Source organism: Myodes glareolus, chromosome 5 (genome assembly GCF_982192425.1).
Source record: "Myodes glareolus chromosome 5, mMyoGla1.1, whole genome shotgun sequence".
In the NCBI taxonomy this organism is placed as follows: domain Eukaryota; kingdom Metazoa; phylum Chordata; class Mammalia; order Rodentia; family Cricetidae; genus Myodes; species Myodes glareolus.
The window spans coordinates 28791070-28819053 of NC_142030.1; the positions used below are offsets into that span (position 1 = coordinate 28791070).

At 48.4% G+C, this 27984-nt stretch overlaps 1 protein-coding gene across 9 annotated transcripts in view; it reads right to left on the bottom strand.

The window, feature by feature from the left end:
• Erc2 (ELKS/RAB6-interacting/CAST family member 2) overlaps positions 1-27984 on the bottom strand; it is a 919008-nt gene that overhangs the window by 12306 nt on the left and 878718 nt on the right. The gene's annotated exons all lie outside the window — the stretch shown is intronic.

Below are 27984 nucleotides of genomic sequence, written 5' to 3' on the forward strand. Positions count from 1 at the left end.
GTGAAAGGCTAGGCTTCCAGGCAAAGGAGATGCTTGAAGGTGCAAACCCTCTGTACCACGCTTCCTCACTGAAGGAGAGAGTGGAGAAAACCCCACTTTTCCAGACGAACAGGGAATGAAGAGGCTCTTTGCGTTGGCTTTGAGTTGAGCCATTTCCGGAACATACTTTACAGGTGACTAACTAAAGCCAAGAAGGAGAAAGAACCCCAACGCATGAGATGCAGACTGTGTCTGCATCAGTACACCACTCCCGGGGCTGGGTGGCCATGCGACAGAGCCTGGGAAGAGTGCTACACTTTTTAAGATGTGGCAGGGGAGATGCCAAAAAAGCAGGCCAACCAGCTGCAAAGTATGAAGTTCTAACAACATGGGCAGAGCACAAACAGCCCCTGAGGTTGGTCCTTCGGCTGTTGACATGCTCTGGTCTGGGTAGGCTGTCGTCACTAAGCCCCTTAGCCATAGGTAATGGGGCCATAGGTAATGCAGCAAGTTCAATCTGGTTCAGTTTAATTTCTAAATGCTCTTGCATGCTGCCCGTGATGGCCAGCTGAAGGCAGGCAACCCCACCACCGTCCTTGTCACCATTGTGAAGTTCATTTTACAAACTGTTCACTTTTGGCAGATAGAAGCTTCGCATTTGATTAGTGGGGCCTTGATTTCCATTTACTGGAAATTGCTTTGTGTTTTCTAAGCTACCACCAAGAGATTCCTCCAACAAAAGGAAGTAGCCCTCCCTTTGGGAGAAGAAGCTCTTTGGTAGGTGGGAAGAAAAAGAGAAACAAATACAAGCCAGTAACCAGCCAGGGGGCCCAGGCTTTAAAGGTATTCAGAGTCTCTGAGGCTAATAATCCTCACCTTTCAACAATTACAGGAAGAGGACAAATGCTACCTCGCTCCTGGTGTGTAGAGTGGAAAGTGAAGAAACGCATTCTGCAATGAAGTGCATCAGCAGACTCAGTCTAGATTTTATATTGTCAGTGAGCTATGCTTATGAAAAGCACAAAAGCCGGCCCATGCCCCCTTTCCGTTCCTTCTCTCCCTTTTCCTTTCCTCCCATCCCACTGTGGGAGTCCTAGCTTTCTCAAGTGTGGAGGGCTTCCCTTCTCTCTTTCCATTCACCAAGAGCCATGCTAAAACAGCTCTGACTTCACGCAGCACGCACCTACTGGCAAGCCAGCCATTGTTTTAAGCAAATCATTATAGGGAGCATGTGCTTAATTAGCTAAAGCCATGCTAAGTATCAAGCTTGATAATGCCCCATTCATATCCACCTTCATTCGCAGTCACCCTCGCACTTTGAGAGTGGGGAAAAAGCACTTGTAAAGGGTGGTGGAATGGCGCTGTGCTCTGTGTACCAGGACATGGCAAACCCCCAGCTTAAAGCAGCACCCCCAGATTCTGAACTGATCTGTGAGGAAGATGGGAAGAGCTTCTGAGGAGGAAGTCAGCCTTTGTGTGCTGGAAACACGTGATCCCTGTTTTCGGATGGTGCTGATAGAAAAATACTGCATAGTTCTCTGTGTTTCCAGGGTTTTGCCAGGACTCTGCTTCAGTCAGGCTAGTGTCCCAGCGAAAGGTCACCTAGAGCTTCCTTTAAAAGCCTCCGCTCTGGAGGATCAAGACACAGGTAGGTCTCTGCCTTTCCTGGGAAGACTGGTTTATGATCTTCTGGCTTCTTGGTATTTTGGATAAGTAATCATTTTTAAATATGAAAAAAATTAACATGTCTGAAGCATTCTTCCAAACTGTCAAATGTTTTGCCTTAACATAGATTCTGTGTCTCCATTTCCCAGTGAATCCAAAGCAATACATTTTCTGTTGGAAAGTCAACTCTTGAAATCCCATGCAGAAGCCCCGTGCAATATATCTTAACATCTTAATTTCATTTAGGAGGAATGCAACGATTGATCGTTTATCATCCTGAGATTGAATGAACTATCTGGAGGATTCCAATCTATTGCTTCTACAAAATTGATGGAATATCCATATGTCTTCTGGCTGCATGGGGGCTTTGGAGTCCAAGTTATCTTTGAAGGAGTTGAATGCTAAAAAGATTACCGAGGGAGGGTCTGCCTTTAAAGACAAAGTGTAGCTCCAAAGCTTGAGTTGCTTCACTCCAGAACCTCCCCCAGCTATGACCAGGATGTCTGTTGCTGGATTACTCCCCTCTTCCACCCTTTATGCAAATCCTGTCTTCCTCCCCCTTATCCTTTCTTAGATAACCTTGAAATGCTTGGGGAAAACAGCATAAACCCCACTGGCATTAGTGGGATCTGATTTCTCATGCATAAACTGCCTGCTTAATGTACAGCGACCTCGTGTAAAAGGAATTCCGCTGGAGTAGAAACACAATGATGCCTTCCTGGGATACAGTGTTGAGGTCACTGCATTATAGATGCCATCCTGGTTCCTATACCATGTATCATCATTACACTGTATTTATGTTGCTAGGCAGAACTGGCCAAAATACTATGGAATACTGTGTAATTACTGGATAATGCTTTAGAGGAGCCGGCAGTGCTACGGATCTTTGGCTACAGGTATGGATAGAAGCAAGAAATAACATCCTCAAGTGTATGAGTTCTATAATGGTATTTCTGCAGCAAGTACCCGCTCTGTGATTCCCATAGGCTGCAAAGCTGTGTGAAATGCACAAAGAAAACGATGGCTCCAGACGTCTCTGGGAAGGCTTGCATCCCACTGCCCAGTGGACCACTGCAAAGGGAAATGATGACATCCCCTCCAAAGAATGACGAGTGTGATAAAGGCAGAGGTTATTTCGGAGAGACTCTAAGGCCAGCCATGTTCTCACAGTGCCAAAAAGCAGACATGCTCTCTGGTTTGAATTTACATTTAAGTCCCATGACGAAGTCTGACCTTGGAGGTCCGCACGTGAAGTACAGGGACCCAGGGATGCAGCCTTCCATCTTCCTTCTCCACTCCAGGTCGGGAAGCTAAGTGAACTCTGCATTTGTCCTGAGACATATCAAGGCTCCAAGTATAACCAGAGTAGTTAACAATGGGACTCTCTCCTGGGCCTGTTCTCTCACCGCTATGGGGCTTCCTGCTATCGCACGTGTTTGACACCTCGATGTGTGGGTTCTCGGGGGGGGGGGGGGGAGATTCTATACAGCTTTTCGGCACTGGTCACTCTGAACAGCAAAGATGAGAAAGAGCATTTTCATGATACATGAACCAGCTAGAAGGTTCCTTATTGTCTTCTAGGACAGGCTCAGCATTCAAGATGGAAACTGTCTGGATGAAGTATGGCAGAGGAGGTGCCTGAATCTTAAGAGTAACCCTCAAAGCTTCTGCCATTCAGTGCAGCTGATTGCCAACGTCCTCTGAAGTCAGACCTGAGAGTGGGCAGCACCTGTCTGGGTTGTGAGTGCTGCCCACTGGGACTTTGTACACAGTTCCTTCAGACCTGAGCACAGTGGCCCTGGCCTTTTACCTAGTCACCCTCTGCTTTCCCATAGAGGTCAGTCTCAGCGTCACTCTTTCGGGAACCTTCCTGCACTGTGGTTCCTGGTCTCTGCCAAACCCTTTCCCACATTCCTTTCCCAGTGTCTGTCCAGCAACCCCTGGTTTATGGTGTGTGTGTGGGGGGGGGACACACACATCACACATCTGCTATTGTTCGACTGCAGCCTGCCTGCCTGAGGTGGCCTTCCTGAAGACGGACTGGGTGTGTTAATGTACCTACCAAGCATGGGCTGAAGAGAGTGGAGTCTATTGGAGATAGCAACTGTTTGCTCCATGTTTACCATGTCCCAGGCAATCCCATAGCTTTCAGGAGTTCGACCTGGAGTGTTTGCTGTTGTCCTGATCCTTAAATGTGACAGTGTGACAGGGTCTAACTGCGTCTGCATCCTGTGACCTCTTCCCCTTTCTAGTTTGGGTGACCCTGGCTAAGTCACTACCCTCTCCCTGCCCCCTCCGCTTTTCTCATCGCTCATATAAAGACAATAATTCTCAGCACTTCGGGTCAGGGGACAAACAAATGAATCCATCTAAAATGGCTAACTCTGTCAACCTGACAGACTCTAGAGTTCCCATGAAGACACGCCTCTGAGCACACCTCTCAGGGACTAACTGCAAGGAGAAGACCTACTCTAAATGTGGTGACGCCCTTCGGGGGCTGGAGTCCAGGACGGCAGCAAGAACAACAAGAAGCAAACAGTGGGCTGAGTGGTAGCATCTGTTCTCTGGTTCCTGACCAAGGACGCGAAGTGACCAGCCGCCTCCCACTCCTGCTGTCCCCACCCCCATGATGGACTTGTATTCTGCCAACCGTGAGCCAATATAACCTTTCTTCCTCGTGTGCTTCGACTCAGGCATTTTGTCAGAGCGACGAAACACGTCTCAAAGGTACCCACTCATCTGTAGCCTGCCACCTGCCTTCGAAGCCCCGTCAGCAGCAATCCCCAAGACTTGGAACTGTCCGTGAGGAACAAAAACCTGACCATCTGGATCAGTTAGCCCGGGGTGTTCATACTTCAGATATACAAGAGCTGGGCACGATCCCTGTCATCTTCATGAAAAAAAGAAAATGTGTAGAAAAGAATGAGTTCACCAAAGGGGCTAGGAGGAATGGTGGCAGAGGAAGCCCAAGCTTCCTTCCAACAGTGAATTCTGTGCCTCCCACCTGGGGCATTCCAGTAGCCAGGCCTGTTGGCAGCCTTATGCTCTCTCTCTTGGGTTCTTCCTGTTGGCATGAGCCACTTTGCTTCACAAAGCTTCGGGGGAGGGGGAAGCTCAGGGTTCCAGCTGTCAGACAAACTTTCAAGGATATTTCTGTGCCAGGTACAAACCCGGACAGGACGGATGGCTCAGGAAGAAATCTTCAATTAATTATCTGTAGGCGTTTAAGCCATAGGAAGGAGCAGTTCGCCTAAGTTTTTGGGAGGTCAGAATCCGATTTTTGAGCTGTGAACGTGAGCGAGTCACTGACTCCCTTGTGAACGGGTGCCAACACAATGATCTATTGTACATTCCTTCACAGCTTGTTTTGGCTAAACAATGAAAAAAGGGAGAGGGAGGGATTACAGCTTTTAATTCTTTCGTGGGCTGGGGCATTCAATCATGCAAAAGAGTCGCACCACACATGCACCAAAGCCCAAGGCCTTAGTTGAGGTTGCCTGCTTTCTCGCTCGTGAAGAAAGAAATGGAGCTGAAAACCCAGGAGGCCATGGGCTATGCCTCGAGGTCTTCGGTGTGGCCTGTACTGGACATTCCTGATGGGAAAGCCAGACTCTAGTAACTGCCCTACTGGCCAGTGCTCAATCCCAGTCAAGTCCCAGGGCCTGGAGTAATCTATGAATAACATTTTCTGGGAGTGTGCCACTGGTTGAGTTGGAATGGTAGGGGAACATCAGCAGAAAAGCAGAAAAGTCCCCAGTTTCCCCCAAATTAAGAAGATGGATAGGATAGTGTTATTTTTACTTTAAAAAAATCCTTCTCTTTCCCTCCTTTTCCACCTATATACAAGTGATCATTCAATACAGCAGGCATTTATTTTTTTCCAGCCATGAAGTAAGGTTGGGGAGTCAGTAGTATAAAGGTCCTGATATTTGAGGTTTGCAGAAATTGGGGCCAAAGAGGAATACCCAAGAAACTGCCATACTGTATGATAAATGAGCTAACTGGGTGGGGGGGAGGCAGAGGGCAGAAAGAACAGGTGGCACTTCTCAGAAGTAGCCTGAGAATCAGAAAAGACTTCGGCCAAACACCCAGGCTGGGATGGAAGGACTAAGAAGCTGGAGCCCCAAGGAAAGGAAAGAAAGGAACATTTTAAGGGTAGGATCAACAAAAAGAAAGGCCAGAAGCAATACGGAGTAATGCGAACCAGAGATAGCTGGGCAGGGGAGTCTTCTCATTGATGTTGTAAACAAGATGGAGAGACAACCAACATGGCAAGTCTGTGGAGAGCCTTTTGTCTACATCATGGATACAGGAGGCTTCATTTAGGGCAGAGGTAGATAAATGTGTGGTTTAGGAAGGTCTATCCAGGCCAAAGGGAGATTCAATCAAAGAGATGGGAGGCCAGATAGCCTCCCCCTACGAGACAAACAACCCCCTGAGCAGGGCGAGTTGAACTGTATCCTCTGTGAGTCAAATCTTGCTAATACATTTGAGTGTCGCAGCAGACCCTCGATGGAGCGGCGGTAGACAATCACTTTTCGCTTTCTGCTGACTTTCTCACTTGCTTGTTCACCCAGTTGCTTATCTAACTCAATAATCATTGAAGTTTTCTGACCATGAACCTGTCTATGGATGTGACTTTATTTAGAAGTAGCCATTCATATGCGATTTAATATAGTCATGCTGGATTAGGACAAATCTTAAATAACTGGTGCAGGTAGAAGAGAGGAGGAAGACGGACACACAGACACAGCATTCCTGGCACAAGAGGTAAGTCAACTGGAATGGGGTACTTACGCATCATGGAACACCAAAGAATTCAAGGAAGGGTCTTCCTCTGGACCCTTCAAAGGAAGCAAGCCATGCTGGCACCTTTATATTGGACTCTGGTCGCAAGAAGCATGAGGGAATATATTTTGGCAGTGTGTGTGCTAGTCAGGTTTTGTCACCTTGACCCAGACCTAGATATACCTGGGAAGAGGGAGGCAGATGGCCTGTGAGCATGTCTATGGGGGCATTCTCTTGATGACTAATTTGTAGGGGACCTAACCCACTGTGTGCTGTGCCATGCCTGGACAGGAGGGTCAGGTCTATGTAAGGTAGACAGCCAAGCAAGCCAGGAAATCAAGCTAGTAAGCAGCTGCCCCCTGCTTTAGTTCCTGTCTTGGATGTTCTAAGCAATGAACTGTAAGTACTAAGCCAAACAAACCTTTCCTCCCCACGTTGCATTTGCTTAGGGTGTTTATCCCAGCAACAGAAAAGCGAAGTAGGACCAACATGGGAAGTCATGCAGCTTCAAGGGCTTTGTCGGGGCAGCGCTAGGTGTCTGTGGGGTTCTGCAGCTCTGTACCCAACAAAACGAAAATTTCAAGGTGCTGGGGCTCTGGGAGCTGAGGGCCACCTGGAGGTCAAGAGGCATCTCCCCTCGTTCCACACTCCAGTTACCCAATTACACAGCATGTGCTCCGAGGCCTGGGTCAGGCTCTCTTAAGAGTGGCCATCTGTGAGAGAATTTGCACCCAAAGTCAATATTTGTTGCAGGCAGCTGTTGTGTTTGCGATCTGAAAGCCCCAACAGGTTTGTTAGAGAGAGCAGCCCGTGTGGTCCCTAAGCCATCAAGTACCCTTGTCCCCAGGAAACCCCTGAAGATAAACCAACAGGACGGTGTACCACACAGTGGATTCTGGCAAGCAACAGTTCAGGAAGCCTGAGGGGACAGCCCAGGCAGCGGTCTTCAGAGAAGCTGGGCACACAATTGAGGTACTTGTACTGCTATGGGGTGCAGATGGAGCCTCCCTGCCCTCCCTTGGTGCTGATCAGCTGTTCTCAGCTGGACGCAGTAAGGTCATCCTCTTCCCAGGGACACTAGCTGACACAGCTGATGGCATCGTGGGCCAGCAAGAGCACAGATGTCACCACGCCTCCTAGGAGGACGACATCTAGGTGACCACAGTTCTGACCCGAGTGTGGTGTGGTCAGGAAGTACTGTCCTGGTTATTTAGTGCAAAATAAAGGTCTTTGGGTAGTTTAGTTTAATCCATGGAGGGCGAGTTCAGTCCTGGCCTTGTCTATGGTTAGCTGTGTAACCTTGAACCAGAATCTGGGCTTTGAGTGCTTTATCTGTGAGACAAACCGAAAAATCTAGATGACACATAGAGGTATTAAAAGGAATAGCAGACACTGTACATGCTACTGACTTTCGTGGAGAGTTTGAGAGTAATGGAGCCTTAAAAATATAATATATATTCTATAATATATATTTTATATGTATTTTATAATAACATATAATACGTTTGTTTTCATCATGATATCATGAGTCACTTACCATCTCAGAAGTACCAGTTGGCCAACTCTAGGCTTGGGAGTCAGGGAAGGCAGCAGTGGGTAGAGAAATTCTCATAGGAACCCTGCTCCCAGAGGCCATTTATTTCCTTGATCTCTCTTGGCAATCATGACAGTGCCCATGTCACCCCCACTTCTGCTGAGGGGACCTGAGGTTGACAGTCTTTAAGGAATGCAATGATCAGAAGAATGAGAGCCTAGCCAGGGATCTTCCCTCGACCTCTGCAGAACACAGGTGAATTCAGTGAATTCTAAGTGAATTCAGGACAGATTACTTTGCAAAGGATTTTCAGGCAGGTGGAAGAGGAACTAGGGAGAGCCCCACTTTCTGGAGGGCTTTGGAAAGTCCCCTCCTTTCTCCGACCTCTGTCCCCCAAATCATCTCCAGTTTCCAAAATCTAGGAGGAGTTGTAAGGAACAGCCAGGGGCTCCTGACTCACTCCCTGGAAATTAATCTGCTGAGCCTCAGTTTCCTTATCTGTCAAATGGAGAAGGTAGCTCGCCCGCCCACAGACTTCCTGAGGCTTGAGGGTAATATGAACATGAAAGGGTCCTGTCAGCAGTTGGGATATTAGAAAGGATGCACAAAATTATGGCAGATTGAAAAAAAGAGGACCGGAAGGAAATGGCCCAAGATAAAATGCATTAATATTAACCAACAGGTTTCTTCAGAACAACAAAGCAACGAAACAATAATTTTAGAGAAACAAAATCCTGCCTAGGAGAAGTCTGCCAGAGGGAAAGGAAATGAAGGCACAACCAAGTGGCCCTTGGCTTACCTATCTGAAAAACACAAGATGAAACAGATTCTTTGTAAACCAATATTTGTAAAAGCCCCACTGGGCTTTTTGCCTGCACAGACTGCCTATTATCTTGGCAAAGGATGAAAACAAGTGAATTCTTCTCTAAAACGAGCATGAAGCAAAGTCAGGTGAATTTCTCGGCATGACTGAGCGACCATTCTTCGAGGCCCTACTGTGTGCTGAGCACAGTGCTAGGCACTGGGCACCCACGTTCCATTGGACAAAAGAAATCTTAGCCCTCTTACGGATGTGTAAAACTTAGTTATCCTCCATTCATCCATATGGTCTGTGCCCCACAGATGTTCCTTGAGTGTATAACATGTGCAGACTTGGCACTATATGGCGCAGATAGCATCGTGGACAGAGCCTGGTTCCTTGAAGTCGGGTAGGGTTTTCAGCCTCCGCGTTTCTGATTTGGAGGAGAGGTGAGAATTCCTCGTTTGGTAACTGTTTTTGTATTTACGTATGTGTATGTGTGTGGGGAGTACAGATGTGCCAGCAGCTTGTGTGGAGGTCAGAGGATGATTTATAGAAGCTGATCCACTCCCACCATGGAGGGCCCAGGATTGAACTCTGGTCCTCGGGCTTGGCAGTAAACCACCTCATCTGCTGAGCCGTCTAACTGGTCCTGTGTTATAATTAGTTGTAGTAAAGGAGCTGTCTCCTGTGAATGGTGGGATATTTAACAATGTCCCCTGGCTCTAGCCACACAGATATTACCCCTGCTGTAGCGACCCAAACTCTCTCCAGATCTCGTTCCATGTCCTTGGTTGGCTGGAGTGGAGATGAGGCTGCTCCTGCTGGGAACTGCTGCTTTCGGGGAAGGGATGAGAAAAGTGAATCTTAGAGAGGATACAGCCAAGGTTACCCTTGCAGTAAGGGAGTCGTACACAGAGAGCAGAAGCCAGAGCTGATCTTTGAAGTCTCTACGCCTTGTGTCTGCATGATGAGATCCACCAAGAGGTGGGAGTTCCTGGGCCTGAGCCAGCAGGACCCTATCTCCTTTACAATCAAGGCATGTCTACCCTTCAATTACGCATTTGGATTCTCTGGCTTTTTTCCTTTCTCTCTCTGCCAGATCCCATCAGCCACAAACATTTCATTCCTGAACGTAGGAGGGAACTCTAGTTTTCCTGCGTTCTGGACCCAGATACCCTCGCATCTTGCTATGAGACGTGAGTCAATCTCCAATGAGCTGCTAGATTGCATTTGGAGCATAAGTCATGTTTTGACTCCTTAAACAGTAAGTCAGTTGAGGCTTATGGAAAGTCTGCAAGGAAAGAGAACTGGGCTTATATCTACTATCTTCTCTGTGTAGCCCTGGCTAAAACACCATGGAACTCTTAAATCTCAAGGTTGTGTTCCAGTTCTAAGCGTGGCCTAACAAACTTCTGCAAAGGTTGCTTAGCCAATATATGTAAGATAAAGGATTCCTTAGCAGAATGCCTGCAAGACTCCTGAGCTTGCGTTCATATCTAATTTATAATCACCCTTTGAAAAACAAAACAGGTTCCTCTTTCAAGGAGATCACATTACCCAGGCCTCGCATTGTGCAGGGGAGCGACAGGTGTAATTTATGTGAATAATCACCCACAATCAGCTGCACTTAAGAACCAACAAGGAACATGCTCTTTAGAGGAAGAAACTGCTGAGTCACATGCTTGTTCGCTGCTCCCTAAAGGGTGCCAAGGCCACTGACTGCTGGCATACCAAAAGCAATATGGCTGCCTCTTACGATTCCGGTACCTTGGCCTGGAAGACCTGAGACCTGTGCCGATATGGCCGTGGGCTCCTTTTGTGCCCTGAGAGGAGAACTTTCTCTTCATTGGGCCTCAGTTTCCCTAAGTCAGGTCTAGGTTCTATGAGACAGGAAGCCTTCTGCTTTAAACACCAGTGATGGCTTGCCAGCTGCGGCATCTTCTCTGAAGGCCTTGCTGGAGCCTTTGAGTTTCTAGGGGAAGGACACCCATGGGAAGGACCACGACATTAACAATATCATCTCCCTGCAGACACCTCGGCTGTGTCAGCATGTGTGAGCTTTACCTGCCTGGCCCTGCCTTTCCTGTCCCAGTGGGACACAAGAGACTCCCAGGGTTATGCTACAGACCAGAAGTCAGCAGGCCAGTAAAGGGCCAGAGAAGCAATGCCCCTGTTTCTGCAGATGTTAGGGTCTCTGTCACAGCGCTGTTCTGCCATGGTCGCATGAAAGAAGCCACAGATAATATGTGAGCAAGCGCGGAGCAAGCTTATAAAATAAAAGAAGCTGGCCACCCAGATCAGACTGTGGACTGTTGGGTGGTTCCAGGAACCTGGCTTGGGGCCTCTAGATTTCAGGTAGCCACAGTATTTTGGGCCTAGAGAAAGAAACCAATGCTTACAAGGAGAGATGCAGATGCTATAACAGTCCCATCGCTCCCTGGGTTTGTCTTCCTGGGGCTGGAGCCTAGCCTACTCAAGAAGCATGTCTATGCTTGAGGACCAAAAGCCTCTAGGATAATCACCATCAAAAGTGGTGCCATCTCTCTTCACTGGACTGGGGTTTCAACTGCTGGAGAACTGGGAAGAAAGGATGCTGGGAGACAGGAGCACATTTCCCAGGGACTTGGCTCGTCCTTTCTGGAAAATCAAATCCCTGTGTGAGGAGAGATCTGGAGCCCAACTGCTGCAGGCAGCACCTGGAGGCGGGGGCAGGGTGGGGTGCTTTTCCTCCCACCAGAACACCTTTTTGGCTTACGCATGTGCACAGTTGGATCAGAAGGGAACAGTGAAGGAGTAATTTGATTGTGGGGTCCTCACTGGGAGCCTCAGAGCCTGGCTGGCCTTTTGAAGTCTGCTTGCAGTGAGGCGGGGGCACCTCATTATACTGCATTTCTGACTCGATCCTGTCTCTCATTTTCCCAGAGTGCCTTCCCAGTGTTCCTATTGTGGTGAGATTTCTGCCTTGATAGAGAGAGAGGCACAGGCTAAGGGAAGAGACAGAGAGCGAAGCAGAGGGGCAGGAGGAAAGACCTACTTAGGAAGTGGATAATCCGCACCAGGGACTTGGGCCTGCTACTCCTTAGCCCCCCCGCTGCTGGCAAGGATGTCTTAAGTCTCCAGGAGGTGGGGTTCTCATGGGCTCCTAGAATGGCTTCCCATGTGTGGACAGAAGCTCCAAGTCATGTAATGTAAGAACCTGTGCCAAAACAAGCGCTTAGTTCCCAGTCCCGTAAAGCAATTGGAACCACTTCTAGATAAGCAAAAGTGGGTCCCTCCCTATGACAAGCCACTGTGCCCTTGTCACCAGAACACTAATATTTGTTCAGCACACTGTCTTTGCCTGAGGTATTTGGAGTCCTTGGTGTCATTTTTAATGCCACCTTCCTGCTAGCAAAATGTCATAGCACAGAGAGGTCTCCAGGATGATAACGGGTGGCCTGCTACAAAACCACACAAACACAAATCACCTATCCACCAATCTCTAAAGGCCCTTTGATTGTAACTTGCTAAAGAATGGCTCAGCGAGCTCAGGATCCCTCTGTATGGCCGCCCTTCCTGGGTGGTGGCAGGACCTTTCCTAAGTCACCCTGATAAGGAAGGGACACAAATCTCTGCTATGGCACCGTCTTCAACATACTCGAAGGGTTTCAAGGTATAAAGCCAACTGGCAGAAGGAGTTCTTGTCTGTTCGAATGATTTGGGGATATCAGTAATCAATCACGATTGTAAAGGGGCTAGGCAGAGAAGATGTTGTGCTCAACTCTGTATGCTGATAACCTGCATCTAGGGTGGCTTTAGGCCCAGAACCCACGGACACAGGAAACCTTTGGACATGCCTTCTAAGACAGGATCAACCTAAAGTACTGAGGTTAACCAGCGTGTTATAAGGTGTCATCGGCAGAGGGTGTTTTGAGCAGTCAATTCCGTCTCACTGGGAAGACAAGATGCTGCGGCAGGTGCATGATAGATAAGAAGGAGTGGCCAGACTGTGGCAAAAGCTCCTGGCCACAGGCTGAGTCTAAGAAGGGCATGTGGCACTGCGGTCATTCCGGAACCTGGGCTAGAAGAACCCATCTCTCCAAAGGCTCTCTCAAACCCCTGAGGTGTCCTTCTCCCTAATAGTACTTGGTAAGCATCACCTGAGGAGCAACGCTGTGCTAGGCGATAGCACCAGGCACCGAGCAGCCCTCCCAATATATACTGTGACATCAATTCCTCACCGCTACCCTCTGTGACAGGCTACTTCATCCCCATCCCAACCTGGACCACCCCGCCATCCCTGCTGCCCCAGGCGAGAAGAACCAAAGGAACCAGAGCAGGAGTAGTAAAAAAAAAAACAAAAAAAAACCCAAAAAAAACAAAAAGGGGGTGGGAGAGACAGTGTGAGAAGAGAAGCCAGAGAGGTGAAAAGTGGGTGGGTGAGGCAGAGACTAGGGCCGTGTACAACAAGCAGGAGGATGCAGTGTTGGATGGCCACACCACCTCCAAGAAGCCTTCCCCTGTTTCCTATCTGGCCCTTGTCTTTTTTCACGATGCCTCAAGCCTACCACCTTGGCACTCCCCTAACACAGCTGTATGTACTCCCAGCCGGAACGACCACACAAAAATGGGGGACCTTCTCAGGCCATAACTGGACCACAGCACTGTGCCCGAAGCAGAGGATGCACTAGAGAAACTCATGCTGATCTCTTAAACAGACTTGATTTGGGGTTTAGAATCAGACCCAGACCAGGGCATGCGCTAAAGGCAGCTAAAGTCATAGGCTGGAAAAATGCACACTACAAAAGTTGAAATCTACTGAACGTAATTGCTGGTCCTGAATATGAAGCTTTGCTGGTGGCGGGTGGTGCTTACAGGGGCTTCTGGGAAATGGCTATGTGGGAGTCCCCTTTCCTCTTATTCAGATATTGATAGACCCCGTTAGAAGTGGAGGCCGCCCTAGACGACGAGCATGCTGATGGCTCCTCAGCCCTTCTGGGTGACAGGAAAGGGCTTTGAAAACTCAAACTTTTGCCTTGAAACTAGAGGCATCTTAATCCATTGCTTAAGAACTTTTGCCACATATAATTATTGACCTGAAATATCAGTCACTTGCAAGAATTCTATGCTGACAGAGGGCAAAAGAGAAGCGTCTAGAATATCAAAAGGCAAAGAGTCCAGATTAAAAAGGGAGATGCGAGACAGGCTGCTCCCAAGTCACAGCCTCTAATTGAGTCCAGTCTCTGCACAGCACCTTGGCCCCTCTGTCCTCCTGCTGCAAGCAGCTGGGTCCTGCTGACGCCATAACTCACTGCAGACCCTGTGGCTGGTCGGTCACATTTCCTGGAGAAATCACTCCTTACTACCCTTCTGAGTGCCATTAACAATCAGTGTCTGGATGTGACGAGGCCGTTGAAAGAAGAGAGGTGGGGTGCCCCCTGAAGGGACAGACTCCAGAAAGCATTTAGAATATCACAAAGGGGAACACTAGCCTGAGATGAGACCGTGTCTGGGTGGGTGATACTTCCAGTCACTGGCGATGGGTTGGGTTAGTCTCAGAGGAAGCTGGTTCCTTTGTCTGCACCCTAGATAGCTTGCCAATCTGAAGGGTTCTAGAAGGTGACTGTGATCTCTGTCCCCTGTGCCCATGCTAGAGCTAAACCATCCTTTAAACGCAGAGTGGAGTCTTTTCCTTAGGGAGGCAGCAGAATTTGGGGTAACACTAACAGATGAGGGGGACACTCCAGATCAAGGCAACTCTGTCCCCTTTCAGATATAAAGAGATCACAGACTTCTGCGAAAGGAAATTAAACAGAGAGAGCAATTCCCGTGGAAAGCCTTAGAAACCAAAGCCTGTGGAGAACACAGGCCATGGGGACAGATGTCTGAGTCCCAGCACTGTGGCCGCCCTTAGTGTCATTAGCATTTTACTTTTCAGCAAAGAAGTTCAAACGCTCAAACCAAAGGGCTTTTGAACCACAAATGTAGGTGGGGGTGGGGTGGGGTTACTGGTCCACAGGAACATGGCTTCCTCCCACAGCATGGGAGCCTCTGCCAACCTGCTTGTCCTTTTGAAGGCTTGGGGGAGACAGTGGGAAGACATCTCTGTAGGTCAGTATGCCAGATCCTTTAAGGTCATTTAGGATGGGAAAGGGGTGGTCGGGCAGAGACTCTAAACAAGTCAACTGCTGAGCGGCGGCAGAGAACGGCCCCCTCTTCTTTGGGGTTTTGTCTCTAGTCATTTTTTCTTTCCCTGAATCCCCCACCCGCCCCCGAGACTGCTGAGCAAACCACAGATCTCACCCTGTCACCAGGCTGTGCTTATTAAATGTGGGTGAATGTCAATGTCACCCAGCTCATTAATAATTGATTTCCAGCCCTGTCTCTATTTGCAGAGCAGAAGCCACTTACAGAGTCTATTATCCCAACTCTGTGTGGGGGTCATGAGGCCAAAGAGGTTCCACCAGGGGTAACCTTTGTCGACAGCGGTCACCATGACAACACCACACATCTCCAGTCTCAACACCGATGGCCTGGAAGGTGCCACACCAGCCCCCCACACTGTTGACGGGGTTAGAGTTTGCTGAGTTAAAGAGCTGCATATATGAGCACTGCAGCTGGCAAAATGGGATTTTTCCGTTTTAATTTTGGTCTTTGTTGAACAACGTTGCATTCTTTAATGAACACTTTTGGAAACGTTCATGGAAAAGAGCATTTTCTAATTCAGAAAAACAAAACCCCCACTTTTCTTCCTGCCTCCTCAGGCAAAAAATAAAATAAAATAAAAATAAAGAGAAGGTAAGCCCACCCCTGGCTACTTGTGGGTCATTTTAAGTCCGTGAAACCCATATAATCCCAGAATAACTGTTTGTGTCTTTTCTACCTCAGCGACGGCAACCGGTTTAGACAGGAATTACTGTTTTGCATTTACCTATTAATATTTTGTCCTACCAGTCATGATTCCTTCCAGCCCTTCTTTGAAGATTCCCTCAACACCAAAGTAATGTTTAACAATTAAATGAAACCAAGAGAGTTTAAAAAAATCCTCAAGATTATGGCTCAGGGGTTGTGAGAAGTCTTTAAGAGGGAAATGTCTCTCCAATTACGGCCTGAGACCTAAGAACTAATTACATAATTTTCTGTGTCTGAAAAAGAACTTAATCTGGAAAAAATGTGTGAGGAATCAGAGTGATAACAAGAAGGATAAATCTGGAGGTGGGTCCATCCACAATCTTAGAAAATGGAGCTACAGAGGCCACACAAGACTCGAATTAAGCACAGACCTATGTGATGTGAGCTGGTATCTACCCTAAGCTTGACAAGAAGGAGGGTCCTTTATGAAACAAGATCCTTGTGGCCAAATGCACTAGGAATCGGTGACTATTTTCCCTATGGTTGTAGATTTCCTAACATGTAGTTTTATACTTAGGGCTTTCCTAAGCCCTGTAATAAACCAATATGTTGAATTTTGTTTAGCAGAGAATGGACAAAATGTATGTGGTTAATTTTTTTTTTTAATCTGGAGGTTTGGGTATATCTCTGCTTCAGGGTTTGCTTAGCATACACAAAACCTGGGTTCGATCCCCAGGAATAGAATTTATTTTTTTAAAAGAAAATATTAGAAAAGAATTCTTAGTTAAGGAATGTTTATTTAGATAATAAAGATTACTTACTACAAATAACACTGATTTAATATATCCTGTGCAAATATTTTCTTGTGGGTTAGCTCTTCCTGGTTCTATGGAACCTGGGCTTCCTGGAATATTCTTTTGGAAAGGTTAGTTGAATTCTGTGACTTATAAAGAAAGACCCTCAGGTACAGTCAGAAGAGAAGATTTGCTTGGAATCTATGGATTGTCTTGGGAGGTCTCAGATAGTTACATTTGCAGGCAATGCTCTGTGGGCTAGACCCCATTATGGCTAACCTGAAGTCATACCCTCTCTTAGGGTACTCTTGGAGTCCAAAGTTGGAATGGGCTTATGCTTATTTCTGTAATAATACTTTTAAAGGACACCACACACACACACACATACACACACACACACACACACACACCCCTGAGGACCTGGAGTGTTGTTCATCACAGCTGGTGCCCACTGAGAGAGTGTTCAGGTTCAGCATTTCACACCTCACTTCTGACTGATAGCTTGGTATGGTAAGCAGGATTCAGATCTAGTGCTGGGGAGCTGCACTGGCGGAGCCTAAGACAGACAGTGCTTTAGGAAAGTAGCTCAGATAAAAGCTTGGCCACCGACTTTGTGCATGAGCCCAGAACGCTTTCTTGGAGTCTTCAACTCCCCATCTGGAGGAGGGGAGCGGGAGACAGCTGGAGGATTCTAGAGGCCCCACCCAGCTTTGCCATTCTTTATCCTTCCCTTCTGGGAGTGAGCCTCCAAGCTGAACCCGTACAATGACTGTGCCATGAATAACTGCTTTTAGAATCAAAACGTTCTCCTCTGGGAAAGACACGTCTTTGTTCCTTTAAGAACACAATCAGCTGGGATTGGCGCCCCCCAGGCCACTTCTCATGCAAAGCTCATGCCATCTCTGGGAGCACAGTCCTGGAAGATCTGATTGTCCCGTTTCCTTAAAGACTGCCAGGGGCACAAGAATAGCTGCCTTAGCCTTCATCTCTGCTATCGGTTTGTACTCCCTATGGAGCAACTTAGAGGGACAAGATTATGCAGACTTTTTTTTTTTAAATGAAAATTTCAGAAACTGAAAAATTAGGTCCAAAGTTTGGGTTCAGCTCAGGTCTTCCTCCTTAGAAAAAGTCTCCATTCCTGAAACAGTACTTGAGCGAGAGAGAAAAAAAATCGTATTCAGGACATCAGCTGTGAAATCATCCAGTTTTTGAAATATCAGCTTCCCAGACCACCACCCGTTATGCAAGCTATGTGCAACTGGCGATTTTTCTTGGCCACAACTTCAAATTCCATGTTTTTAAAATCGAGATCGCACATAATTGACTTTTCCAAAGATCTTCAGCCAGTTATAAGACAGTCTAGTCATTCTTAGGACCAAGCAAGATCACAGCTCTGACGGGAGGCCTGACGCTGTCCAGTCTTGCCACTGGTTCTTGCTGGGGCTTGGGTCTCTCGTGGAGCGTGACAGGAGTGGGGCCTCAGAGGAGAAGCCACAGACACTCTACCACAAGTCAAAGCTAGGGGCGACCATTCTAATTCTCAGTGTTATCTGGCTTGTGCATCTGATTATCTTTGGCAAAGGGAGGTTCACAGGACAGCTTAACAATTCATCAAGAGCAGCTTGCATAACTTTCGCATTGCCTTCTCCAGTGTGAAAACTGTCCGTTTCTCAGCACACACCATCCATGCAGTCCAAACACTGGGAGCCTAAGAGTCTCCACAAGATGCGTTGTCTGGAAAGCCAGACAAGGACTGTCGTTAGATTCCATACAATAATCCAAGCAGGAATCTTTTTGCCCTGGTTAGTTTCACAAATGTTCAGAATAGATAAGCCTTGGTGGTCATGTGCCAAGACAATGTGCTTGGATCCCTTCAGCCTAAGACATGCTAGGTCAAGTGACCAGACTGGAGACAATCTTAAGGACTTCTGCAAATTCTGCCAAAATACCTTTATCAAGCATCCACCATGTTCCAGGCACTGTGGGAATTGACGGCACACACCATCTTTAGCCCTCTGAGCAGCCTGCCTAGTCAATATTATAAAACCCATTTTAGAATCTGAGAAATTGAGGCTTTAAAAATCTAAGAATTTAATCCAGGATCAAGCTTTAAATAAGACTTGGATTAAGACCAGGGCTTGTCTGTGGTGGAGCCAAGACATGAAACCAAATGTGCAAAGCCTGGCTTCTTCTCTGGGCCCTGGAGATGTGAGTTTGTTATTCTTCTCTTTAAAGGCTGCAGCAGAGGTCACCAATCCTTCTGCTCCAGTTCTGAGATCTCCAACAGCAGAAGCTCTTTGGAGGCTTTGGACAAAGCTGGGAGGTCATGGTGCTGGACAGCAGGGATGTCTGTAGCTGGAGTTTCTCATTCCACCTGTGAAATTCGTCTAGTCTCCCAACTTGATTGAGTTGATAAGCACGCAGGCCATTAGAAGCTCACTTCTGGAGGGACCTGTGAGGGAAATGTATTTCTGGATATGTCTGTCTGTGAAGGTGGTTTCAGAGCGGGTCAAGGAAGGGGTGGAAGAACTGCCCTTTGCCTCACGGACTGGATGGGAGTGTAGGGTACAAAGAGAAAGGGAACTAGTGAGCAATGCACTCTTGTGCTCTCCTTCCTGGCCGACAGTAAGTGAGCTGCTTTATTAGGCCTTCCCAATGTGCTGGACTGAAATCTCTGGAACCGTGGGACAAGACTAATCCTTCCTCCTTTAAAACCGGCCCCGCTGTATGTCACACTAATGAAGTGTTTGGCTACAGATACCAATATCAGGATTCCCAGCTGCCTCTGTTTCTCACATTTTGAACATGAGCCTCTGTAACACCTAGTCCTGAATTTCCTCCAAGGACTTCTATCTGCCCAGAAGGTGGTGCAGTTATGATCTCAAGGGAAAAGAAAGAGCTTGGAAGGTTTCCCTCATGATTCCTCTTTTGATCTTTCTCATTGTCAGACACTTTAGGTCACCCTTTTCCAGTTAGGTTTTTGTATACTTCAAGGTCATCAACCTAGCTGCCTGAGGGTAGACCAGATGTCTCTGCTTGACACACAACGAAACATCCCAGGATTCCTCAGCCAAACCCTCTCATAGATTCCACTGTAGCCAGTATCTCTTCCCTCTTGCTTTGGATTTGCACCTAGAACATCACCGAATTTTTCACACGATACTCAGACTTTGGTCCTTAGAGAAAGGAATTCTTCATAGGGATATCCTCCTGCTCTGGGCTGTCAAGCTGGTTTTCTAGAACATTTGATAAAAGCTTCTGTTGGTTCTCTACAAACCTGAGTCCTCTGTTTCCTGGCTGTCGTCCCTTCCTGAACCCACAGTGTCTAAGGCATTCCCGTATCCATCCCTGAGGCCTCCTGTTTGAGGAGCGTAGAGGAGTAAGGTTGAAACAACAACAGGACTGTGGAGGAGTGGTCTGGGAGGAAAGCAGCAGCAAAAGGCTAGACACGCTTAAGGCGTCAAATATCTGAACTCAGAGGGAGAGCTGCAGGCAGACAGGGTTTATATCAGCCAGCAGCATAGAGGGCCAGAGCAGGGACTCATAGGAAGAAATAAAGAATGGGAATGTTCGGCTGGACATCAAGAAAAACATCCTGATAAAAAGAAAAGGCTCCCACAAGGGGGATGTTCTCATAAAGATGAGCAAGTGGCCAGGTCATGCCTGTACCCTCCCAGCTCTGCTCCAGCAGCACAAACAAGGCCTGGCTGCCTCAGCAGCTAGAGGCCAATCTCCCTCCAGGTCCCCTCCCCTGGTAAAGACAATGGAGGTGGCTTACACAGATGATGGAGTGGAGTGGGGGGTCACTGTTCCCTGTGAGGCTCCTTAGTTGTGAGAACTGAGGCAGCTTTTAGGCTGTATCACAACAGTGGTGGTCTGGGGGAGCATCTGGCCAGTCCTTCGGGGGGTGGAGAAGTATCAGGAGGTCAGCCAGCAAGAAAGTCATTGCCCCTGGTTGTGTTTGTTGGCTCTGCATGCTGCTGGCTTCTCTTGCTTTCTGCTTACACATGACTTCAGCTCATGAGTGGTGGCTGCTTGCTTACCCTTTTTAACTCTGGCAGGCCACCTCTGGCAGCTAATCCACTCTACCTCTGCTCCTCCACTTATAATTCTAAAAACTATAACCTGGCTTCCCAGGTCATCTGTTCATGGAGGTGAGGTCACAGGCCACATTCAGGCAATTAGCTGCCAATGAGTGATTCAGGTACTAGCCTAATGTACCTAGTGATGTCCAGGGCAGGACAGGGTGGCTCTTGCCTGGCTGCCTGGGCAGCAGATACCACAGATGGGAAGTTTTTTTAGAATATGATATAGGCCCTTATGTTATCACCTTACCTGTCTGGGACTATCCTTTCCCATGTTCCAAGCACTTAACTCACTCTTCCAAAACTTCAGGGCTCAGCCTCCCCAACTACTCTCCCTCCCCTCTGAGCTCCGAGTTGTCCTGCTTGACTGCTCACCAGACAGAGGCAAGGCCACCTTCTTACTCACACATGAACGTCCATTGGGTTTATTAGGCCTCAACAGCAGGCTTTTATTGGTGACTGATGTGCCATTTGTCCTGCCCTTCCTGACCCCATGCCAGATTCTACATTCCCACCCTTTGCTCTGGCTATAAAAAGAACAATCCTTCCCCACCTATTATGCCACCGAGTCCCCCACCTCATTACCTATGCTGGGTCATGGAATAGAGGAAATGAAGAAATCGCTTCTGAGGTTCTTACCAAGGAAGGAGAGAAGGAAAGGAACCGACTACATGGCAACCGTAGCTAAGACATCATAGCAGTGGATGCTGCCCATCATATGCCAGACACCATGCTGAGGCGGGTGCCCCACTTCATCCTCAAACAACCCTGAGAGCTAGGGCTCGCCAGCCTCTAAAGGAAGTAGATGAAGAAACACAGCATATAAAGTTTTGCTTTCTTACCCAGGAACTTACGGTGGCACGGATCATATATGAGATTTGACATCCATCCAAACCCTAAAATATGTGTACTGTTGCTGTCACTGATATGCCACTGTCACCTCACCTGCTGCAGCTCCTGCACCTTTACCTGTGATGATAGATTGTTTTCTTCTGGCTCTTTGCCTCTGCCTCTTCCATAGAATCAACAGTACCAGGTTCTGCTGCCCCACCCCCCACATCTCTCTTTCTCTCTCCCCTCTCTCGGTCTCGTGTGTGATGTATATACACACGTACTGGCACACGTATACTCTAATGCTCCCGTGCTGAGGACAGCAGGGGCTGTCAGGTATCTACAACTCCATCATTCTCTAACTTACTCCTTCAAGATAGAGTCTCTCACCGAACCTGGGACTGGGCTGGGAGCCAATAAACCCTAGTAATCCTCATGTCTCCATTCCCAACAGTGCTGGGGTTGTGGACACAGGTGAAGTCATGCCCAACTTTCTGGACGGGTGCTGGGCATTGATCTCATTTAGATGGGTACAGCAAGCATTAGGACCCACTCAGCCATCTCCCTGGGCCATGCTTCTGTCTTTACAATATCTCCGCAAGCCTACGTGGAGGCTATAGTCCAGCTTCGTAGGCACCAGGACCACATCTCCTCTCTCTCCTGCGCTCTTTGCAGGGTTTCGCAGGAAGACCCACTGCATCACAGCCCTCCCTAACCATACTGCAAACAACCAGAGGGCTTCTCCTAAGAGGCAGATCCAGTTACAAGACTGTTGTGGAGGAATTAGGACGGAGCGGTGAGGCACATTCCTGCAGCGCTATGGGAGGCCTAGGCTGCGAGTGTAGCTCGGGTGGCACTTGGAGAGCTCGGGTGCCTGGGGCAGAGCAATGTGCCAGACTTCCAGTCAGAGAAGTCTGGCCCCCGAGCATCTCAGGAGTGCACATCCACCAGGTAAGAGCTATCAGAAATAACTCAGCTCAAGGAGCACTTGGAGCATATATTACTACCTTTCAGGAAGGTATCACATGGAGCAGAGACAGAGTACACACACTGCAAGGACTAGGGCGGGGTGAAGGGGTCAAAAGCATCAGCGAGCAGAGGATGACCTGCAGCACTCAGTTGTACCCCTGGGACAGGCTTCCTGCCGGGGTTGTAAGAGGCGCAGCCTAAAGTTCCTCCTGTGGTTCAAACATGCTGGACTGGGTACCCGAGAGCCCCTACTGTTGCCAGAGAGGCTCAAGGCACAGGGGAACTAAAGACTCCCTTGAGAGGCCCTCACACCCACCATCCTGTTTTTGGTACCTTCATTACACTCAGTAAACATCTAAGAAGTGAGTTAAGTAGAGAGTCCAGAGACGACAGAGCATCAGCTTTCTAAACTGGCATAGGTAAGCCTGGGAAATGCTTCTCTTTAGGGAGAGGTGTCAAGGTGTCTGCTTCATTGTTAATACAAAGCAAAACTAGCAGAAGCTACTGAGAGCCAGGTACTGAGCAGGGCACTCTATGGGTGTCTCCAAACACCCAGCTTCAGTGTTCCCTTCCTAGCCCAGGCCTACTAGCAGCAAGGGGCCCTGCTGTTCTCTCCTTCTCCAGGAGCACCCCACCCTTGCCCCCGCTAAGTCCAAGCTCCCCCTTTCCCTCCCGGAGACCCTCCTTGATCAGCTTGTAACCCCTTCTCCTCAGGCCACTCCATCCTACCCTTTCTTCTGGATTTCACTTTGTCCCAAGCTGTTCACATTTTATGACACTCCGTGTCACTTGCTTCTGATTTTATTGGGAATCTGGCTCCTCCAAGGAAATCCAGGGCCTATAAGGGGAAATATTTTAATGTCTGGTTTTTTGCTACATTTCCAAGGCCCACGTCAGCCCCTATTCAAAGTGTGTGCGGCTTCACCACCACAACACTGGGACACAACATGGTGTGCCGTGACACTTCTTTCACAGCTGGGGAAACTGAGGCTCAAAGCAGGGTAAGGAACTTCTGAAGAACAGGCAGTCAGTGAAGCTCGCCCAAGGAAGCTGTGCACAGAGCGAAGCCCGGCCCAGTCTCTGCCACTTCAATCGAAAGCAGGGAGCTAGGATCTAAACTCTGATTAACTTTCAAGGCTCTCTCTCTCTCTCCTAAGTCTGGAACTCAGTTCAAGTTCATAAGCGTTTCCTCACAGAGAGGCAGAGCTGCAGGTGGTTTGGGGCACTTCCCTCCAAACAGAATTCGAGATCTGTTTTTTTCTACTCAGCCTTTGGACTTGGGGCACGTTCTCAAGGGCTGGTAACAGCACCCGGCACACAAAACTGTTGGCTGCGGAGGCGATATCTCTCTGCTGATTGTCCAGCAGGGCTCCCTGCTCCCCAGGGCTGAGCCTGTGTTTGTTCCTCCTCCATGGAAACTCCTGATTCCTCTGTTCCTCTACCCCGGCTTGCTTTGGACTGTGCAGCCTCCGAGAGGCAGGGCAGGACCCGGTGGGCCATGCTTGCAGCCTAGCAAATGTTCCTGGAGCCTTGTTTTTTGTTCTGTTGCTGGGCCATTTGTTTTTATAGCTTATCATTCCTGCAGGGGGGCTTTGAAAAGCTGCCATTGCTCAATGGATGTTTCCGGTTCGCCTCCATCAAGCCACATTTAATGAAAACCAGTTTAAGGCCCTTCTTTCTCATAAAATGTCTCGGTGCTGCTCCGGCAGCTCCTCTTCAGGAATAATGAAGATGAACACTCCCTTCCTCCTCTGACTGCTTTTCCTCGGGGCAGCATACAAAACCCCAGCCCTGGAGGAAATCAGGCAAAGCCACCCTCTGGGAGCAGAGGAGCTAGCCTCAGGAATGCCAAGTGTTTCACTCAGGGACAAGGGAGCTGGTTCTTCACCAGAATTGAAGAGTTGGCAAATCACAAATAAATTTAGTTAAGCCCCTCAATGAACTCTGGAGAGTCAGTACTGAACTGTATACCTAGAGTCTCACAGCAGGGCAGGGTTCCCTGGGGTAGGCTAAAAAGAGAGGGGGCCTACGTGGGTTCCATCCAGAGCGCCCCTTCTGCTCTGAAGGCTCCATGAGGCAGCCAGGGGCTCTTCCTTAGTGTCTTAGCCAGCTTGGGAGATACCCGGTGAGTAATAGGATTGGCCTGCAGCCGGGGCTGAGGAATCGACCAGTGGCTGGTTTCACAATAGAAAGAGGTCCCTCTGATTATCCATGCGAGGCCTGGGTACCAGCACCTCCAAGGAACACCTGCACAACCCCAGGTTTCCCTTTGCCCTCTGGGTGTGCCCAGTCTATGTGTACGACTGTGGCCCAATGGGGTCCTTCCCTAGTATACCACTCAGCTGTTTGAATAGGGCCCATGCTTTCTTCCAAGAGCTGTTTCTTAATTTATTGACTTTTCTATTTTAAGATGATTTCTGTGCACTCCTACATCCCTAGCCCTGGAGAGGTAGAGGCGGGAAGATAAGAAGTTCAGGGTCATCCTGTACTACACAGATAGTAGCAGACCAGCACGGTTACATGAGACCCTGTCTCTAAGAAACCAAATGGTCCCTGTGATCTCAGGCTCTTCAGCTGTCGCCTCCCATTGACTGCTGGGCAGTGGCTGCAGGTGATCTAAAGGACTGACCGCAGTGGGCCAATCGGCTTCTCCACTTTGGAGATGTGGACCCTGTTTTCCTGCATGGGTCCCTCCAGTCACCATTCATTTAGCCGTCACTCCACCCACCACACATGTTCCATGTTGTACCTGTGAGCCGGGAAATGGAAGCTTGTAGCACTAATAATAAGAACTCAAGATCAGATATTGGGATTCAACCTGAAGACCAGAGATGCAAAGCAGTCAGCCACAGGCTGTTACCTCGACCTCAGTCTGAAAAATGGCGATCCTGCCTCCAGGAAACCTCAAGAGACTGAGACTGAGAGCTGCCTCCTCCCATTTTATAATCCTCTCTAGTTCTGGGATTAAGGGCATGCACCACCGGTTTCTATGGCAACTAGTGTGGCTACTGGGATTAAAGGTGTGTGTCATTGCTGCCTGATCTGTAAGGCTGGCCAATGTGGCTGTTTCACTTTTCTGATCCTCAAGCAAGCTTTACTGATTAAAATGCAAACGAAATGCCATTACAGAGGCTGAAGAGACATGGCCACACTGATACTGCCTTAGTTGTACTCATGACATTTTGTTGTTAGTGAGGAAGACGAGTGTGGACCTGCCAGGAGAGGGCAAGAACTGAGTTAGGAGAGAGGGTATCTCAAACAAGTCCACCCTACTTCCGCCAGTCAAAAGCCACCCGTTTTCTGGAAGGCACTGGGTTTTTCTGAATCTCAGTTGTTCTCCTGCAAACATGGCTGACCCACACAGGGCACCCAGTGTGTGCCCTGCTTACTTGGAAGCCAGGCAGGCGACAGTGCTGCCGGGAGAGGAAGTAAAGCTGGCACTCGAGAGAGACTGCCGCTTTCCCTCTGGCCAACATCATTTCAGAAACGGAGCTCCTCAGGGAGCTTACTAAGTAGTAAGAGAAATGGGAAGCTGATGTTGACACCAACTGACAAACTCTTAATATTTGGTAACAAACGCACTCAGATGTTCAAGTCACCTGACATGCTGCAGGTTCACCAGAACAAGAGCTACAATTGTTTTCAAAACTCTTCAGTCAAGACTATGAGATGGCTCACTGAGTGAGGGTGACTGACACCAAGTCTGATGACCTGAGTCTGATCCCCAGGGCCCTCCTTGCGGTGGAAGGAGTCTGTTCCCTGGTTGTCTTCTGACCTCCACTCATGCACACACTGTGGTATGCATGCACCCAAAATAAAAAATATATATATATGTAATAGAGAAAAAAAACACAAAACAATTCTAGAGTGTGAATAAAAAATACAATTGAAGTCGACTGCTTACTCAAAAAAATGGGTACCCTCCACTGTGGAAGGCTACAGGAAGGGGACTCAGTGCTCCTCCTATGGTCCCGTCAGGATGGGGTGGGGATGAAATAAGGTCCCTTCGTGAAAGCACTTGGTGAAGAGCAGAGAACTGTGCCCTGGTTATTCTCATTTTCTAAAGATGCTTGTCTGCACTGCTGAGACCCTGAGCCCCAATCTGGAACACTGCAGCCCTCCAAGGCAGCCTTCTTGAAGCAAGATGCCTGAGACAATATGGAAACCAGATGCGCACACCGTCTTACCTCTTTTTTTTTCCCTTTTTCCCTGTGCTTTTGTAACTTTCAAAGCTGTTCCACATTCATAAGCTCTGATATCACTAAGCTCCCAGCTGCCCTGCCAAGCTGTTAGACTGGTTATTGCCTTCCAGAAGGGGAAACTGAGGCTAAGAGATTCGGAGAAAGCAAGAGGCTTGAAATGGAAGGCCTTCGACCTGGGCAACTGCCCACTGGCAGTCTTCGGCTGCGATCTACAAAAGACTTACCTTCTGCCACATGCTTAACCACCCATGTGCAGGACTGTTCTCCCCACACTTTGAGAAAACTGAAGCATCCTGGTAAATATTATCCTGACAGCAATAATGAGAATGGAAAAGCAGCAGCTGCTTCTAAGCAGTCCTCTCTCTCCACCCTCCTTCCTTCTCTCCCTTCCTTTCTTCTCCACCCTCCTTCCTTCTCTCCCTTCCTTTCTTCTCCACCCTCCTTTCTTCTCTCCCTCTTTCCTTCTCTCTCTCCCTCCTTCCTTCTCTCTCCCACCTCATTCTCTCCCTCCCTCCTTTTCACCCCCCTCCTTCCTCTCTCTCCCTCTCTCTTTCCTTCTCTCTGTTCCCTCTCCCCTCTCTAAAATGCTAATAGAAAACCTGTGCCCATTATAGGTCATGATTTAGACCACAGACTTCAACTTGACTTCTAGCCTATCCCAATCTGGTCTCTGCACCTTTGCCCTCTGCTGCCCTCCCTGGCCTTATGCATACCTGCTCCTTCTCTCCTCATCAAGGCCTCTAGTAGAGATATCTGCCTCTTCCCCTCCTTCTTATAGGCCTCTCATGACTCCTTTCCTCTGCATTGCACATGTTCCTACCCCCAGGAGGCCTCCCCGAAGTCTCCATTCTTGGCCACAGTCATCTTTCACAGAGTTGTGGTCCTCTCCTTATAGGTTCTTCTCTGAATGACTTCATTTAGCTTCATCTCTTCCACTGAAATTGAAACCGCTAGAAGGCAGGGAGGGGTCTCATCTCAGAATTCAAGGCTCAACACCAGGGACAGTGTGTAATAAATACTCCTTGAACTAATATATAGATAAATATGTCAATTAGGTTCCACCTAGGCTATCCCTTAATTTGCAAGTCTGATGAGGTCTATAGGACACCTTGCGCTGCAGAAAGCTAGGCTGTGACCGACTCTGAGAACGTCACTCATTTGTCCAAGGTGCACCGCAGGGTGGAGGCTGACTCAGCCATTAGTCTACCTGATTTCCCAATGTCTGATCTAACACAATGTAAGAAGTGAGGTGGCGAGCCTCTGAGACAGTTCCGGATCTCCAGAGAAGCAAGACTTGGTTGGGCATGCCAAGGTAGAGAAAGAGCTATTTCAGGAACCTGTTCAGGTTCGGAGGCAAGTCCCAAATCTGAGAGGACAGGCTAGCTGGCTGGAGTCCCGGAGGAGTCTGAAGCCTCAGCTGGGGTATTGCAGACTTGCTTAGAGCTCGCTTTCGGTTCTGCCAAGGCCTCCACGAGTTGTCTGAGGCCCAGTCACATTACAGAGG